Genomic DNA, 18,759 nt, shown 5'->3' with positions numbered 1-18,759 from the left:
GGGGCCTAACAGCTGGATGGAAGCGTCCCGGTGCACACTGCCCAGCAGCTGGGAATCCCAGGGAACTCCGAACGCCCTAAGCCCCTGGGTGGCAGCACAGCTCAGAGACCCCTCATTGCGATAAACAGCCTTTTCCGCCCATTCCCCCTCCAGTGGCCCCGCAATAGCAGAGCAGCGGCCTGAGGCTGAACACACCCAAAGCAATGGCACGGAGCTTACTCCACAGCGGCCGGACAAGTATCAGAAAGCCCATCTGTGTGCAGCTGCGCAGCACAAGCCACTAGGGGTCGCTGTTCTCCCAGGAGAGGAGGGCCACAAACTAGAAAGAAGGGATGTTCTCCCAGCCGACACACGTGTCACCTCCCCACAACTACCTCTATCACCATGAAAAGGCAGAAGAATTTGATCCAGACCAGAATCACACAGACATCCTCCCCTGAGAGGAAACATGGGGAGATAGACCTAACCAATCTTCCCAAAAAAGAATTCCAAGTAAAGGTCATAACTATGCTGATGGAGCTGCAGAGAAAGAAAAATGGAAGACCAAACCAACAAAGTAGGGAGGGAGAGTACAGAAATTAAACAATCTCTGGAAGGATTCAAAGGCAGAATGGATGAGATGCAAGAGGCCATTGATGGAGAAGAAACCAGAGAACAGGAACGCATAGAAGCTGACACAGAGAGAGATAAAAGGACTCCAGGAAAGAAACAATATTAAGAGAACTGGGTGATCAATCCAAAAGGAAAATATCCACATTATAGGGGTACCAGAAGAAGAAGAGAGAGGAAAAGGGATAGAAAGTGTATTTGAAGAAATAATTGCTGACAATTTCTGCAAAGTGCTGAACAAAATGGTTGCAAAGACCACAGAAGGACACAGATCTCCCAACAGAAGGGAACGAAGGAGGACAACACCAAGACACATAGTAATTAAAATGGCAAAGAACAAGGACAAGGACAGAGTTTTGAAGGCAGATAGAGAGAAAAAGGTCACCTACAAAGGAAAACCCATCAGGCTATCATCACACTTCTCAACAGAAACCTTACAGGCCAGAAGAGAATGGCATGATATATTTAATGCAATGAAACAGAAGGGCCTTGAACCAAGAATACTGTATCCAGCACGACTATCATTTAATATGAAGGAGGGATTAAACAATTCCCAGACAAGCAAAAGTTGAGGGAATTTGCCACCCACAAACCACCTCTACAGGGTATTTTAGAGGGACTGCTCTAGATGGGAGCACTCCTAAGGCTAAATATATATCAGCAGATAAAATAAAATCACAACAAAGCAGGCAGACCAAACCAAATACTAACTAAAGGCAAAAACTAAAATCAACTACTCATGAAAGCAGTCAAAGGAAACACAAAAGAGCACAGAATAAAACACCTAACATATAAAGAACAGAGGGGGAGGAATGAGAAGGGAGAGAAATAAGGAAGCAACAGACAGGGCTCATAAAAGGTCAATAAGCAAGTAAAGTTCAATAGTAAGATAGAAAGAGGCTAACCTTGAATCTTTGGTAACCATGAATCTAAAGCCTGCAATGGCAATAAGTACATATCTTTCAATAATCACCGTAAATGTAAATGGATTGAATGCACCAATCAAAAGACACAGAGTAATAGAATGGATAAAAAGCAAGACCCATCAATATGCTGCTTACAAGGGACTTACCTCAAACCTAAAGACATGTGCAGACTAAAAGTCAAGGGTTGGAAAAAGATATTTCATGCAAACAACAGGTAGAAAAAAACAGGTGTTGCAGTACTTGTATCAGACAAAATAGACTTCAAAACAAAGAAAGTAACAAGAGATAAAGAAGGACATTACATAATAATAAAGTGGTCAGTCCAACAAGAGGATATAACCATTATAAATATATATGCACCCAACACAGGAGCACCAGCATATGTGAAACAAATACTAACAGAAATAAAGGAGGAAATAAAAAGCAATGCACTCATTTTAGGAAAAAAGAAAGACGACACAAATAAGCAAAATTAGAAATGAAAAAGAAGTTACAACCAACATCATCGAAATTCAAGGAATTATAAGAGAATATGATGAATTATAAACCAATAAATTGGAAAACCTAGAAGAAATGGACAAATTCATAGAAACATATAATATTTCAAGGCTGACCCAGGAATAAAGAGAAAATATGAACAGACCAATAACTAGTATCAATATTGAACTGGTAATAAGAAAACTCCCAGAAAATGAAAGTTCCAGATCATATTCCTTCATGCGTGAATTCTACCAAACATTCAGATGAGCTAATTTCTTAAAGTATTAAACAAACGAAAAAGGAGGGGTGAATACTTCCGAACTCATTCTATGAGGTCAGTATCATTCTTATATCCAAACCAGACAAAAGTACTACAAAAAAAGAAAACAGAGCAATATCCCTGATGGACGTAGATGTAAAAATCCTCAAGAAAATAGTAGCAAACCACATTCAAAAATACATGAAAAGAATTAATCATCATGATCAAGTGGTATTTATTCCAGGAATGCAAGAATGTGTAATATCCATAAATCAATCAATGTGATACACCTCATTAACAAAAGGAAGAATAAAAACAATATGATCATCTCAATAGATGCTGAAAAAGAATTTGACAAAATTCAACATCTAATTGTGATAAAAACTTTCAACAAAGTAGATATAGAGGGACCATACCTCAACATAATAAAGGCCATACACAACAAACACACATATACATATGCAACAAAAACATCATACTCAAATGCAAAAAGTGAAAGCTTTTCCTCTAAGATCAGGAACAAGATAAGGATGTCCATTCTCACCGTTTTTATTCAACATAGTACTAGAATTCCAAGTACCAGAATTCCTAGCCTAAAATGGACAGTGACTGACTGTGAAGGGGTATTTGGGGGGGGGCTTGGTGAAGGGGGGAGCCTAGTAAACATAATGTTCTTCATGTAAATCTAGATTAATGATACCAAAAAAAAGCAAGAGCTAAAAAAATTTTTTTTCTTGTATCTAGGAAAATTGGTTACAATAAAATCAGTGTAAAGAGGTTTCAAAAAAAAAATGGGCAGAGGACATGAATAGACATTTTTCTGAAGGAGACATACAGATGGCCAACAGACACATGCAAAGATTTTCAACATCACTAGTCATCAGGTAAACAGAAATCAAAATTGCAATGAGGTATCACCTCACAGCAGTCAGAATGGATACTATCCAAAAGAAGTAACAAGTGTTGGTGAGGATGTGGAGAAAGGGAACCCTCCTACACTGTTGGTGGGAATGTAAATTGGTCCAGCCACAGTGAAAATAATGTGGAGTTTCTTCCAAAAATTAAAAATAGAAATACCATACAACCCAGCAATTCATTACACTTCTGAGAATTTACCTGAAGAGAACAAAATCACTAATAAGAAAAGATACATGTACACCTGTGTTCATTGCAGCATTATTTATAATTACAAAGATATGAAAGCAATCTAAATAGATGAATGGATAAAGATGTGCTACATATATACAATGGAATAATACTCAGCCATGAAAAAGATGGAGCTCTGCCATTTGCAACAACATGGATGGATCTAGAAGGTATTATGCTAAGTGAATAAGTCAGTCAGAGAAAGATAAATGCCATATGGTTTTACTTATCTGTGTAATCTAAGAAGCAAAATAAACAAAGAACAGAGAAACAGACCCATAAATATGAACAACAGACTGTTGGTTACCATAGGGAGGGCAGTGGGGGGATGGGGGAAGTAGGTGAAGTGGATAAAGAGGTACAAACTGCAAATTGTAAAATAAGTTAGTCACAGGAATGGAAGCATAATGTATAGAATATAACCATAATAGAGTAATGTCTTGGTATGGTAACAGGAACTATACTTTCTGTGGCAAGAATCCAGTAATACGCATAATTAGCATGTAACTGAAGCAAATACAATTTTACTCAATTTTAAAAAGGTAAAAAAAAATGAACTGAAGACAGGAACTCAAACAAGTACAGGTACACAAATGTTCATGGCAGCACTATTCACAGTAGCCAAAAGGTGAAATCAGCCCAAAAGTTCATCAGTAGATGAATGGAAAAATAAATGATGGTATATACAACACCAGAATAATATCCAGCCCTAAAGCATTAAAAAAATATCATGTGGAAAACGTCCCATTCATAGAAGCAATAAAAATCATGTAATACTTTGGATCAAATAGAACAGAAATACGAACGTTGTCCCAAGGACAGAATGAAGAGTTGAATAAAACAGGGAAACTTCGTACATCTGAATGAGAAGGCTCAGGGCTCTCAAGATACCAGTTATTTCCAAACCAACTGATAAATCGAATAAAACTTTACTTTCTTTAACCTGAAAAATTGATTTTTAAATTCTACTGAAAGAATATATTCATGAAAGAAAGATAAATATTGAAAATTAAAGGAACAGGCTACTAGATACTAAAACAAATTTTCAAACTACTACAATTTAGGAAGTTTGCTGCCATCCTTGGAATAAAAAACAGATCACTGGTCCAGAACTCCAAAAAACCGAGTTTACCATATGCTAAGTAAGCAACTGCAAGAGGTGGAGAGACTAATTAAATAGTCTAGAAACTATTGGCTAAAAATTAATATACCAAAATTAATTCCAAGAGGATTAAATGTTTAAATGGAAAGATGAAACTACAATAGAACTAGGAGAAAATATGAGTAAATATTTATGTCATATCATGGTGAAGAAAGTCTGGGTAAACATAAGTCCAAGTGCAGAAATTACAAAGTGGAAGATTGCTGGATACATTTGACTATGTAAGACTTAAAAAAAACTGTATATAAAAAATTAAAAGGTAAATGAAAAATTGAGGAAAACATTTGTGAAATAAATGATGTTTCCAATATATGAAAAGAGCTCTCATAAATCAGTAAGAGTGTAATATCTCAACAGAAAAATATAACAAGCAAATGAACAGAAAATCATCAGAATATGAAAAAAAGCTTTGTTTAATAATTTTATTAACAATTAAAAATACAAATTATAATGAGTTTTCCAAATGGAAATATTTTTAAAGTTACAACAACTTAGCAAGAATGCAAGCAAATGGGCATTGAAGTTCTCTAATTTGGTATGAACTTTCTGGAAGACAATTTCACATTGTGCATCAACAGTGTTCAAGATGTGCCTGGGTATTGACCCAAAAATTCTATGTTTGGGAATTTACCTTAAGGAAATAACAAAAAATCAGAGCTGGAGAAAGAGCTGGTAGCTTTTTATGATGTTTAACAAGTATAAATTTTTTAAAGCCACAGAATGGAGTATTATGTAGCCACTGAAATAGTGTTACAGAAATATGTTTCTGGCATGTAAAGATGTAGATGTATTCAGTGAAAAAAAACCTATTTTTAAAATGATATGTGTAATACCATTTTGTAAAAATCACACCATCTTCACAACCACACAATAATCTATGAACCATGTTTTTCTCTGGCCATTGGAGATTGTGGGCACTTTTCTCTCTCTCCCTTTGGGACATATGTATTTATTTTTTTTTAAACTGTGGTTAACCTAGGGCTAAGCTGGAGAAAGCGTCATCCAATAGTTACAGAAGATTACAAGGAGTTTTAGGGAATACGTATTTATTCTTTACTAAAATACACCATGCCTTTGAAATAAGAAAGTCATTATTGAACTTAAAACGTTTTCCTGAATAAAAGAAACAGCAAATAAATATTTCTAGGTACCTCATTTGTACATTTGACAAATTTTGATGTCATAAAACAAAAGAAGAACAATCTATCTGGAAAAAAAAGATTCTGGGACAGGAGAGAGGTTGGAAAAATATTAACGTTGCTTGGCTGCCTAATGTTAAGCAGAAGTATTAGTTGGAAATGGCGAGCCCCCGACTCAAGCTAGCTGAGCAGGAAGGAGGATTCAAGGACACTGAAGTACTTCAAATAACTGAGGGAAGATTGTCCAAATGAGACCTTACCAAGGGCCAGGGGTGGGGTGTGCACAGTGCTCGACCTGCAGCAAGCAGACACACAGTCCTGCCCTCCTGGAGGCCAGGATCATCACAGAAACTTTTGGTTTTGCTCATACATTATGAACTATAAACAGTCAGTTCAAATATGAATACTCATTTGGTTTTTATACTTGATTTATATGTGGATACCACATTTCTCTCTTTATTATTATTATTTTTAATAAAATGCTGAAGTGGTAGGTAGGTACAAGATAAAGATAGAAAATATACTTTAGTGTTGTAAGAGAGCAAATGTAGATGATCAGGTGTGTGCCTGTAGACTGTGTTAATCCGAGCTAGACAAGGGCAATAAAACATCCACGGATGCAGAAGATTTCTCTCAGAACAGGGGGGGTGAGGTTCTAAGCCTCACCTCTGTTGATCCCCATTTTATCACCTGATGGCCCCCCTGTGACTGTGCCTGTCTTAGGTTGTTCCTCCCTTGAGGAATCTTACCCGTCTCTGGCTAACCAGTCATCTTCCAGGGCCATACAGGGAAATGTGAAGTTGGTAAGTGAGAGAGAAGCCTTATTGTTTGAAAAGGTTAGCTTTTTACTTCTTTGCATATATATGCCCTGTGGCTTCTATGCCCAGCATTTGTCTTGAGGTATCTTTACCACTTGGAAGAATTATGATACTCGGTAAATTTGATATGAGGCACGAATTCTATTTAAGGGTTGTAATTTGGAAGGAAGAAGAAAAGCTATAGAAGTAGCAGGCGGAAGAAAATATGGGAAGATTGATTATTTATTTGATATATCTTCTTGTAGAGTAACTTCAGCATGTATAGGTTTTAAACTACTAATTAAATTGCGCACACACATTAACATAACAGGAGTACAGTTACGTAAACAAAGCATACCTGTAATTACAGCCATCTCCAGTGAAACCAAGAAACCAGTTAGGCACCTTAGGCATTTGTGAAAACTTATCTATGATGTGGTGGATATTGTCCAACTGAACTTGAACAGACTAAGAGAAATCAGACTAATTAAAACAACCCATTCCTGGGGACTGTTCACATACCACACATTCTTTTAACAGTAAATAGTCTGTAGTTGTAAGATCTTGAAGCGCTACAATTTGCACTTCTCCTAATTCTTGTTTGAGTTCCAACAGTGTAGATCCAGTCTAATTTGTTGTTTTACAGTATATACAGGTAAGCTTTGATATCTCCTTCCTCATTCCCATGGCAAGTCCAAGAACTGCTGGGATGAGTGCATCTACACCTGTCGCAGTGCGTGGATCTTTGTTGGGGATTTTTGATGATCATCTTCTGGCATGAGTCTTCCAGAGAGTGCAGATGTTGGAAGTTCTTTTTCAGATCGTATCTTAGTTCATTTTTGGGGTAGCCCAATTAGGCTTTGATCCTCTGTATAAACACAAACAGACCCTTTGCCTACACTTTTATATGCCCTTTATATCATTGTGTAGAACTCATTGTAGGTCACGACACAGGAACTGTTTTATTTTTTTATCATTAATCTACACTTACATGATGAATATTTTGTTTACTAGGGTCTCCCCTATACCAGGTCCCCCCTATATACCCATTTACAGTCACTGTCCATCAGCATTGCAAAATGTTGTAGAATCACTACTTGTCTTTTCTGTGTTGTACAGTCCTCCCCTTTCTCCCACCCCCCCATACATGCTAATCTTAATACCCCCCTTTTTAACCCACCCATTATTCCTACCTACCCACCCATCCTCCCCAGTCCCTTTCCCTTTGGTACCCGTTAGTGCATTCTTGAGTTCTGTGATTCTGCTGCTGTTTGGTTCCTTCACTTTTTCCTTTGTTCTTATACTCCACAGATGATTGAAATCATTTGGTATTTCTCTTTGTCTGTTTGGCTTGTTTCACTGGGCATAATACCCTCCAGCTCCATCCATGTTGCTGCAAATGGTAGGATTTTCCCTTTTCTTATGGCTGAGTAGTATTCCATTCTGTATATGTACCACATCTTCTTTATCCATTCATCTATCGATGGACATTTAGGTTGCTTCCAATTCTTGGCTATTGTAAATAGTGCTGCAATAAACATAGGGATGCATCTGTCTTTCTCAAACTTGATTGCTGCGTTCTTAGGGTAAATTCCTAGGAGTGCAATTCCTGGGTCAAATGGTAAGTCTGTTTTGAGCATTTTGATGTACCTCCATACTGCTTTCCACAATGGTTGAACTAATTTACATTCCCAACAGCAGTGTAGGAGGGTTCCCTTTTCTCCACAGCCTCGCCAACATTTGTTGTTGTTTGTCTTTTGGATGGCAGCCATCCTTACTGGTGTGAGGTGATACCTCATTGTAGTTTTAATTTGCATTTCTCTGATAATTAGCGATGTGGAGCATCTTTTCATGTGTCTGTTGGCCATCTGTATTTCTTTTTTGGAGAACCGTCTGTTCAGTTCCTTTGCCCATTTTTTAATTGGGTTATTTGCTTTTTGTTTGTTGAGGCGTGTGAGCTCTTTATATATTCTGGACGTCAAGCCTTTATCGGATGGGTCATTTTCAAAGATATTCTCCCATACTGTAGGGTTCCTTTTTGTTCTATTGATGGTGTCTTTTGCTGTACAGAAGCTTTTCAGCTTAATATAGTCCCACTTACTCATTTTTGCTGTTGTTTTCCTTGCCCTGGGTGATATGTTCAAGAAGAGTTCACTCATGTTTATGTCTAAGAGCTTTTTGCCTATGTTTTCTTCCAAGAGTTTAATGGTTTCATGGCTTACATTCAGGTCTTTGATCCATTTTGAGTTTACTTTTGTATATGGGGTTAGGCAATGGTCCAGTTTCATTCTCCTACATGTAGCTGTCCAGTTTTGCCAGCACAACCTGTTGAAGAGACTGTCATTTCGCCATTGTATGTCCATGGCTCCTTTATCAAATATTAATTTACCATATATGTCTGGGTTAAAATCTGGATTCTCTAGTCTGTTCCATTGGTCTGTGACTATGTTCTTATTCCAGTACCAAATTGTCTTGATTACTATGGCTTTATAGTAGAGCTTAAAGTTGGGGGGTGATATCCACCCTACTTTATTCTTATTTCTCAGGATTGCTTTGGCTATTCAGGGTCTTTGGTGTTCCCATATGAATTTTTGAATTATTTGTTCCAGTTCATTGAAGAATGTTGCTGGTAGTTTCATAGGGATTGCATCAAATCTGTATATTGCTTTGGGCAGGATGGCCATTTTGACGATATTAATTCTTCCTAGGCACGAGCATGGGATGAGTTTCCATCTGTTAGTGTCCCCTTTAATTTCTCTTAAGAGTGACTTGTAGTTTTCAGAGTATAAGTCTTTCACTTCTTTGGTTAGGTTTATTCCTAGGTATTTTATTTTTTTTGATGCAATTGTGAATGGAGTTGTTTTCCTGAATTCTCTTTCTGTTGGTTCATTGTTGGTATATAGGAAAGCCACAGATTCTGTGTGTTGATTTTGTATCCTGCAACTTTGCTGTATTCCGATAGCAGTTCTAGTAGTTTTAGGGTGGAGTCTTTAGGGTTTTTTATGTACAGTATCATGTCATCTGCAAATAGTGACAGTTTAACTTCTTCTTTACCAATCTGGATGCCTTGTATTTCTTTGTTTTGTCTGATTGCCGTGGCTAGGACCTCCAGTACTATGTTAAATAACAGTGGAGAGAGTGGGCATCCCTGTCTAGATCCCGATCTCAGCGGAAATGCTTTCAGCTTCTCACTGTTCAATATAATGTTGGCTGTGGGTTTATCATAGATGGCCTTTGTTGTGTTGAGGTACTTGCCCTCTATTCCCATTTTGCTGAGAGTTTTTATCATGAATGGACGTTGAACATTGTCAAATGCTTTTTCAGCATCTATGGAGATGATAATGAGGTTTTTGTCATTCTGTTTGTTGATGTGGTAGATGATCTTGATGGACTTTCGAATGTTGTGCCATCCTTGCATCCCTGGGATGAATCCCACTTGGTCATGGTGTATGATCCTTTTGATGTATTTTTGAATTCGGTTTACTAATATTTTGTTGAGTATTTTTGCATCTACGTTCATCAGGGATATTGGTCTGTAGTTTTCTTTTTTGGTGGGGTCTTTGCCTGGTTTTGGTATTAGGGTGATGTTAGCTTCATAGAATGAGTTTGGGAGTATCCCCTCCTCCTCTATTTTTTGGAAAACTTTAAAGAGAATGGGTATTATGTCTTCCCTGTATGTCTGATAAAATTCCGAGGTAAATCCGTCTGGCCCGGGGGTTTTGTTCTTTGGTAGTTTTTTGATTACCGCTTCAATTTCATTGCTGGTAATTGGTCTGTTTAGATTTTCTGTTTCTTTCTGGTTCAGTCTTGGAAGGTTGTATTTTTCTAGGAAGTTGTCCATTTCTCCTAGGTTTCCCAGCTTGTTAGCATATAGGTTTTCATAGTAGTCTCTAATAATTCTTTGTATTACTGTGGGGTCCATCATGATTTTTCCTTCCTTGTTTCTGATACTGTTGATTTTTGTTGACTCTCTTTTCCTCTTAATAAGTCTGGCTAGATGCTTATCTATTTTGTTTATTTTCTCAAAGAACCAGCTCTTGGTTTCATTGATTTTTGCTATTGTTTTATTCTTCTCAATTTTATTTATTTCTTCTCTGGTCATTATTATGTCCCTCCTTCTGCTGACCTTAGGCCTCATTTGTTCTTCTTTTTCCAATTTCAATAATTGTGACATTAGACCATTCATTTGGGATTGTTCTTCCTTTTTTAAATATACTTGGATTGCTATATACTTTCCTCTTAAGACTGCTTTTGCTGTGTCCCACAGAAGTTGGGGCTTAGTGTTGTTGTTGTCGTTTGTTTCCATATATTGCTGGATCTCCATTTTGATTTGGTCATTGATCCATTGATTATTTAGGAGCATGTTGTTAAGCCTCCGTGTATTTGTGAGCCTTTCTGCTTTCTTTGTACACTTTATTTCTAGTTTTATGTCTTTGAGGTATGAAAAGTTGGTTGGTAGGATTTCAATCTTTTGGAATTTACTGAGGCTCTTTTTGTGGCCTAGTATGTTGTCTATTCTGGAGAATGTTCCATGTGCACTTGAGAAGGATGTGTATCCTGTTGCTTTTGGGTGTAGAGTTCTGTAGATGTCTATTAGGTCCATCTGTTCTAGTGTGTTGTTCAGTGCCTCTGTGTCCTTACTTCTTTTCTGTCTGGTGGATCTGTCCTTTGGAGTGAGTGGTGTGTTGAAGTCTCCTAGAATGAATGCATTCCATTCTATTTCCTCCTTTAGTTCTGTTAATATTTGTTTCAGGTATGTTGGTGCTCCTGTATTGGGTGCATATATATTTATAATGGTTATATCCTCTTGTTGGACTGTGCGCTTTATCATTATGTAATGTCCTTCTTTGTCTTGTTACTTTCTTTATTTTGAAGTCTGTTTTGCCTGACAGTAGTATTGCAACGCCTGCTTGTTTCTCTCTGTTGTTTGCATGAAATATCTTTTTCCATCCCTTGACTTTAAGTCTGTACATGCCTTTGGGTTTGAGGTGAGTCTCTTGTAAGCAGTATATGGATGAATCTTGCGTTTTTATCCATTCTATTACTCTGTGTCTTTTGATTGGTGCATTCAGTCCATTTACATTTAGTGTGATTATTTAAAGGTATGAATTTATTGCCATTTCAGGCTTTCAGTTTGTGGTTACCAAAGGTTCAGGGTTAGCTTCTTTACTGTCTTACAGTTTAACTTAACTCACTTGTTGAGCTATTATAAATGCGGTCTTATGATTCTTTATTTCTCTCCCTTCTTATTCCTCCTCCTCCCTTCTTCATATATTGGGTGTTTTGTTCTGTGCTCTTTTTATTAGTGCTCTCATCTAGAGCAGTCCCCGTAGGATGCCCTGAAGATGTGGTTTGTGGGAGGCAAATTCCCTCAACTTTTGCTTGTCTGGGAATTGTTTGATCCCTCCTTCATATTTAAATGATATTCGTGCTGGATACAGTAGTCTTGGTTCGAGACCCTTCTGTTTCATTGCATTAAGTATATCATGCCATTCTCTTCTGGCCTGTAGGGTTTCTGTTGAGATGTCTGATGATAGCCAGATGGGTTTTCCTTTGTAGGTAACCTTTTTTTTTCTCTCTGGCTGCCTTTAATACTTTGTCCTTGTCTTTGATCTTTGCCATTTTAATTATTATGTGTCTTGTTTTTGCCCTCCTTGGATCCCTTGTCATGAGAGTTCTGTGTACCTCTTCGGTCTGAGAGGCCATTTCTTCCCCTAGTTTGGGGATGTTTTTGGCATTTATTTCTTCAAAGACACTTTCTATCCCTTTTTCTCTCTCTTCTGGTACCCCTATAATGCATATATTGTTCCGTTTGGATTGGTCACTCAGCTCTCTTAAAATTCTTTCATTCCTGGAGATCCTTTTATCTCTCTCTGCATCAGCTTCTCTGCGTTCCTGTTCTCTGTTTTCTAGTCCATTAATGGTCTCTTGCATCTCGTCCTTTCTGCTTTGAAGTCCTTCCAGAGCTTGTTTTATTTCTGAGTTCTCCTTCCTTAGTTCTTGCATATTTCTCTGCAAGTCCATCAGCATGTTTATGACTTTTGTTTTGAATTCTTTTTCAGGAAGACTGGCTAAATCTATCTCCCCAGGTTCCTTCTCAGGGGAAGATGTAGCAGATGCCGAAGATGTCTGGGTTAGTCTTGTCTGGATCATATTTTTTTGCCTTTTCATATTGACAGGTGCTATTGACTGTCAGCTGGGAGGGCCAAACTTTTCACTTGCTACTGGCCTTTCTTTACTGGGACAACTGTGACCCGTAGTGGCTTGTGTTGGGTAATTGCATGTAGGCTGGATCTTTGTGTCTTGCCTGGCCAATGTGTAGGAATTTTCCTTTCTGTATTCGTGTTTTGCCTTAGGCTGTTTCTCTGCTTTCACAGCGCCCGGAGGTGTAATGGACAGGGGGGTGTTTGGCTGTTTACCTCCGTGAGGGGTCTCAGAGCTGTTTCCCAGGGGCTTAGTGCACCCGGTTTTCCCTGTAATTCCCAGCCACTGGGCTGTGACCTGTGTTGTTTCCGTCTAGCTGTTAAATCCCTGTCCCTTTAAGACTTTCAAAAAGGACTCGCTTTTCTTTGTCACAGGGGCATCAGCTTCGGAACCCACTCAGAGGTCTTGCTGCCCTATTTCCCTAGTTTCCAGCCCTCCACGCATGCACTGTGTCTGTGCTCTGGTGTGGGTGGCTGGGGCTGGGTGTTTAGCAGTCCTGGGCTCCCTCTCCCTCCCGCCGGGAACTGGGGTGAGGGACTTCGGGTCCCACCAGACCAGGGCTTATATCTTACCCCTTTCACCAGGCGCTGGGCTCTCGCACGTGTGGATGTAGTCAGGCTGTTGTCCTGTGTCTTCTGGTCTCTCTTTTAGATTTAGTTGTATTTGTTGTATTTTCAAAAATATATATGTTTTTGGGAGGAGATTCCCACTGTCCTACTCATGCTGCCATGTTGGCTCCGCCCTCTGAGAGTTGTTTTTTCATAACTTTTTCTTGATGTATTATATACAGAAAAGTCCATATGTCTTGAGGAGCTTTTAAAAATGGCTGCCTCCTAGGAGAGTTAAAATTTAAGACTGATGATAGTGTTGTGGCAAAAACGTAGAGCAGCCTAATACTCATACATTGCTAGTGGGAATGCAAAATAATACAGCTATACTTTGGGAAACAGTTTGGCAGTTTCTTGTAAAGTTAAACAGACAAGTGCCATATGACCCAGAAATTCTACTCCTAGGTGTTCACCCAAGAGCAATGAAAACATATATCCACACAAAACCTTTTACATGAATGTTCATAAAAGCATCATTCCTGTCTATAGCAGGAAACAGCCTAGATGTCCATCAGCTGGTGAAAGGATAAACAGAATGTGGTCCTTCTATACAACAGAATACTAACTAGCAGTAAAAAATAATAAACTATGGAACATGCAGCAATGTGGTGACTCTCATAAGCCTACTGCTGAATGTCAGAGGCCAAAGTGCTCAATTCCATTTATGTGAAATTCTAGTGCTTACAGTGTCAAAACTATGGTGACAAATCAGATCCTCCATTACCTGGGAACTGAATTGGGGGTATTTGGGGATGACGGGAATGTTGTATACTTAATTGTGGTTTTGTTTACAGGGAAAGTACACGTGTACTTGTTAAACAAGTCATAGCACATTACACTTAAAAGAGATGTATTTCACTGTATGTAAGTTACAACTCCAAAAAGTTGATTGAAAGGAAAAGTGTTGACACTTAGACCCCACCTCGGGCCAATTAAATTAGGACCTCCAGGCTAAAATTCAGACATTAGACCTATTAAAAAGCACCCTATCTTAGTCTATTCAGGCTGCTGTAACAAAATATTGCAGACTGGGTGGCTTTTGCACAATGAATATATCTTTCCCAGTTCTGGAGTTCTGGTGTCTGGTGTAATCCCACTTCCTACATGGCCACCTTTTTGCTGTGTCCTCAAATGGCAGAAAGGAGAGGGGGCTCTCTGGGCCACTTTATAAGAGCACAAATCCCATTTATAAAGGTTTCACTGTCATGATCTAACCACTCTCCAGAGGACCCACCTCCTAAGACCATTACACTGGGGATTAGGTTTCGACATACAAATTCTGGGGGCACAAACATTCAGCCCATTGCAAGTTCCCTGGATGATCCTATGTGTAGCCAGAGTTGAGGACCACTGGCCCTAAATTTAAGAGCATTTTTGGGCAGAAACAGAACCACACTATTTTTAAAAAAGAGGTATCAGGAAAGATCACAGCTGACTTCTGTTTCCTCCTTTAAACTAGTCTGTATTTTCTATTATGAATTACATGCGTATTTTTGAAAATACAGTGTTATTTTATTTTTCTCAAACTCTCAAATTTTGTTCTATCATTCATTTTGGTTCTCAAGTCACTATCATATTTGTTAAAATTAATCATTACTTGATATTCATTAATCCAAAGTAAACTGAACATCTACCTTATGTAAATATTTTAGGAACTAAAGGAGCAAAAGGAAGGTAAGCAGAGGCACAGGTGAAAAAGATGTCCACATTTAGTTTTTATATGGACTTCCAAGTACTATAGCTGCACAAAGGTGACAGGAGATACGATGTTACCTCATTATTGTGTGTTTCTGGAAAACAGTCTAAAAATTTCTTTAAAAACTTAGAATATACCTAACATGGAACCCAGCCATTCAATTCCTAGGTGTTTACTCAAAAGAAATGGAAGCATATATCCACATAGAGACTTGTACACAAATGTTCATAGCAGCTTTACCTACAAAAGCCAAAACCTGGAGACAACTCAGATGTCTTCACCAGGATGGGTGAGCACAAACTGTGATGAATCTGTATTGTGGAGTACTTACTACTCAGCAATAAAAAGGAAGCAGCTATTGAAACATGCATCAACATGGACGAATGTAAAAATAATTACTCTGAGTGAAAGAAGCCAGGCCCAAGAGTATATATTATGATTCCACTGATAGAAAAAGTTAGAGAATAGAGACTAATCTATAGTGAGAAAAAGTGGATTCTTTGGGGGGAAATTAATTACAAAGGTGATGGAAATGCTACTTGCCTTGATTGTTGTGAGGGTATATGTCAAAACTCATCCATTGTACATTTTTAAATATGTGCATTTTATTGTATACAATTACAGTTGGCCCTTGAACAACATGGATTTGAACTAACCAGGTCTACTTATATGTGGATTTTTTTCAACAAATATATTGGAAAATGTTTTGGAGATTTAAAACAATTCGAAAAACATTTTCTTTTCTTTAGCTTACTTTATTCTAAGAATCCAGTATATAATAAAAATAACATACAAAATATGTTTTGATTGACTGTTTATCAGTAAGGTTTGCAGTCAACAATAGACTATTAGTAGTTAAATTTTGGGAGAGTCAGTTATATGCAGACTTCCTTACTTTACAAGGGCATCAGTGCTCCTAACCCCCAGTTGTTAGAAGACAACTGTATAATCATGTAGGATTATACAAAGGAAGGAGTACCAAGAACTTTCAATGGGAAAGAGTAGTCTTGTCAATAAATGATGCTGAAACAACTGAACATCGCATGCAAAAGAATGAAGGTGAACCCCTACCTCATGCCATATAAAAAATTAATTTGAAATGGATCAATGACCTAAATGTAAAAGCTAAAACTATAAAATTCTTAGAAAATATACAGGGGTAAGTCTGCATGTCTTTGGATTTGCAATATATTCTTAGATATAATAGCAGAAGCCTAGGAAACAAATTATTGATAAATTAAACTTCATATAAAATCAAACTGTGCATCAAAGGACATTATTAAGAAAGTGAAAATCCAGCTTACAGACTGGGAGAAAATATCTGCAAATCATGTCTTTGATCAGAGTCTAGTATCCAGAAAAAAAAAAAAAATATATATATATACATATATATGTGTGTGTGTATATATATATATATGTATGATATATATGTATATGTAGGTGAATCAATCTATCTACATCTTAAACTCAATAGTAAAATAACCAAATTAAAAAGTGGGAAAGGGACTGAATAGACATTTCTACAAAGAAATACAAATGGCCAACAAGCACCTCAAGAAATGCTCGCCATCATTAGTCACTAGGGAAATGAAAATCATAACCATAGTGAGGTACTATTTCATGAGGGTAGCTACAATTAAAAGACAAAAACGAGTGTTGACCAGGATGTGGAGGAACTGGAACCTTTGTGTATTGTGGATGGGTATGTAATGTGGTTCAGCTACTGTGGAGAACAGTTTGGTGGGTCTGAAATGACTGAACAGAATATCATAGAAGCCTTCAATTGCACTAAGTATATACCCAAAAGAGCAAAAAACGGGGACTCAAACATGTACTCATGTTCATAGCAGCACTATTCACAGTGGCCCAAATGGGGAGACAGCTCAAGTGCCCATCAGCAAGTGAATGGATTAATGTGGTATACTGCATACAATGTAATATTGTTCAGCCATAAAAAGGAACAAAGTACAGACACATGATACAGTATGGTGCTAAGTAGACAAAACATGCAAAGTGACAGAAAAGACAAAAGGCCATATATTGTATGATTCCATTTATGTGAAATATCCAGAATGGATAAATCCACAGATTGGTGGGTGCTGGAACCTGGAAGTGTTGGAGGACGGGGAGAAACTGCTGAATGCATAATGGTTTTTACTTTGGAGGGATGGAAATATTTGGTAGATAGGTGGTGGTTGTATAACATTGTAAATGGACTAAATGTCATTAAATTACTCACTTTTGAATAGTTAATGTTTTATGTGAATTTCACCTCATAAAGTGTTTTCCTAAAGAAAAGATTCTACAAGGAAGAAAATTTATTCATTTTTGACACTTCTTCCACAATCAACACCAGATCTGTTCTGTGTAAGCCACTGTAGTGTAAGGAAAGAGAGTGGTGTGAGGTGGCTTTGAGGTTTAAGTGACAATCAGAGAGTTTAGGATAGTGGTTGACCCTGAGGGCTTAAGACTCCTAACTGCAGCTAACTAGCTCGGTGACATTAGACAAACTCACACTTCTGAGCATTTGAGTCTTCATCACTAGAAATAGAGGCAGTACCTATCTAACCTTATTAGGTTGTTGTGAGGATTTAATGAGGGGAGCTACCTAATGCAGCTTAGCACAGAGCTTGGCATATGGTAAGTTTTAGCTCAGTCTATTCTAACAGGAAGCGACTTAATTTTTTCTCAATTGAATGCTCGCTTTCCACTTTACTTTCTGGACCTAGTTATAGTTTCTATGGAGTACAAGCAAAAATATTTCCATCTTTTGTATTTGGGGAGAACACTGTCTATGAGATAGCAGAAAAAGCATTGGCCCAGCTATGCAAAGTCCTAGTTTCTTATTTTTCCAATCCCCAAGGTGTGTACATTTAGGGAAATTATATCTAAAACCTGGGTATGTCCAGTCCTTCAAAGGAGTTGGTGAAGATCAAATGAGATCATATGCATGAAGTAGCTCTGAAAATCCTGAAGCAATATATATACAAATACCAGGGAATATTTTTGTGATGACAAGCCAGATGACAAATCCTGCCTGCCTCTCTGAGCATTATAGGAGGATGCGAGGGATCAGACTGTGCTAAGGAATGTTGGCCCACACACATTCATACACTTATTAGACATTCTGTTCAGTCAAGGGCCTCTCAGAAAAAGAGAAGAACCATTCTAGAATATATTCTGGATACCCCAGAATAATGAGCTACTTGCTGCTGCCAAAGAAGATGCACAAATGTTAAATCTCAGGGTACAGCATCCCACCTATATGGTATGACCATTCTGTACATTGAATGTTTGCAAAGTTCTTGTCCCTAAATGAAAGGACCAGAGAATGCCTCAGAAGAGAGAACTTCTGTGGGAGGTGGGTGGATAGAGTGGTGGAAAGGAGCTAACCATGTTGATACATTGCCAAACTTAATCTCATAGCAATCATATAAAGTAGGTATCAGAATTATTATTTTATAGAGGAAGAAACAGACTGAGAGAAGCTTGTCCAGGTTACTCAGGAAGTATTGGGTCTAGGGTCTAAGGATTGCATTCTTTTAATGGGACCCTAGTACCTATCCTGAGATGGGTTCTAAAGTAATCACAAGCATAAAGTCGTTTAAAGATGTTGACAGCACATGATTTATAATAGTGGTCAACCAATCAATATTCAAATATTTATAATTGAAACATAAAAAATAAAATTCTATTGTCCCTTAGCAAGACAAAGGGGTAAGTAAACCATGTG

This window comes from Manis pentadactyla, chromosome Y, assembly GCF_030020395.1.
Source record: "Manis pentadactyla isolate mManPen7 chromosome Y, mManPen7.hap1, whole genome shotgun sequence".
Taxonomy (NCBI): domain Eukaryota; kingdom Metazoa; phylum Chordata; class Mammalia; order Pholidota; family Manidae; genus Manis; species Manis pentadactyla.
The sequence above is the reverse complement of the archived record's forward strand: the minus strand, read 5'-3'. Positions refer to the sequence as shown.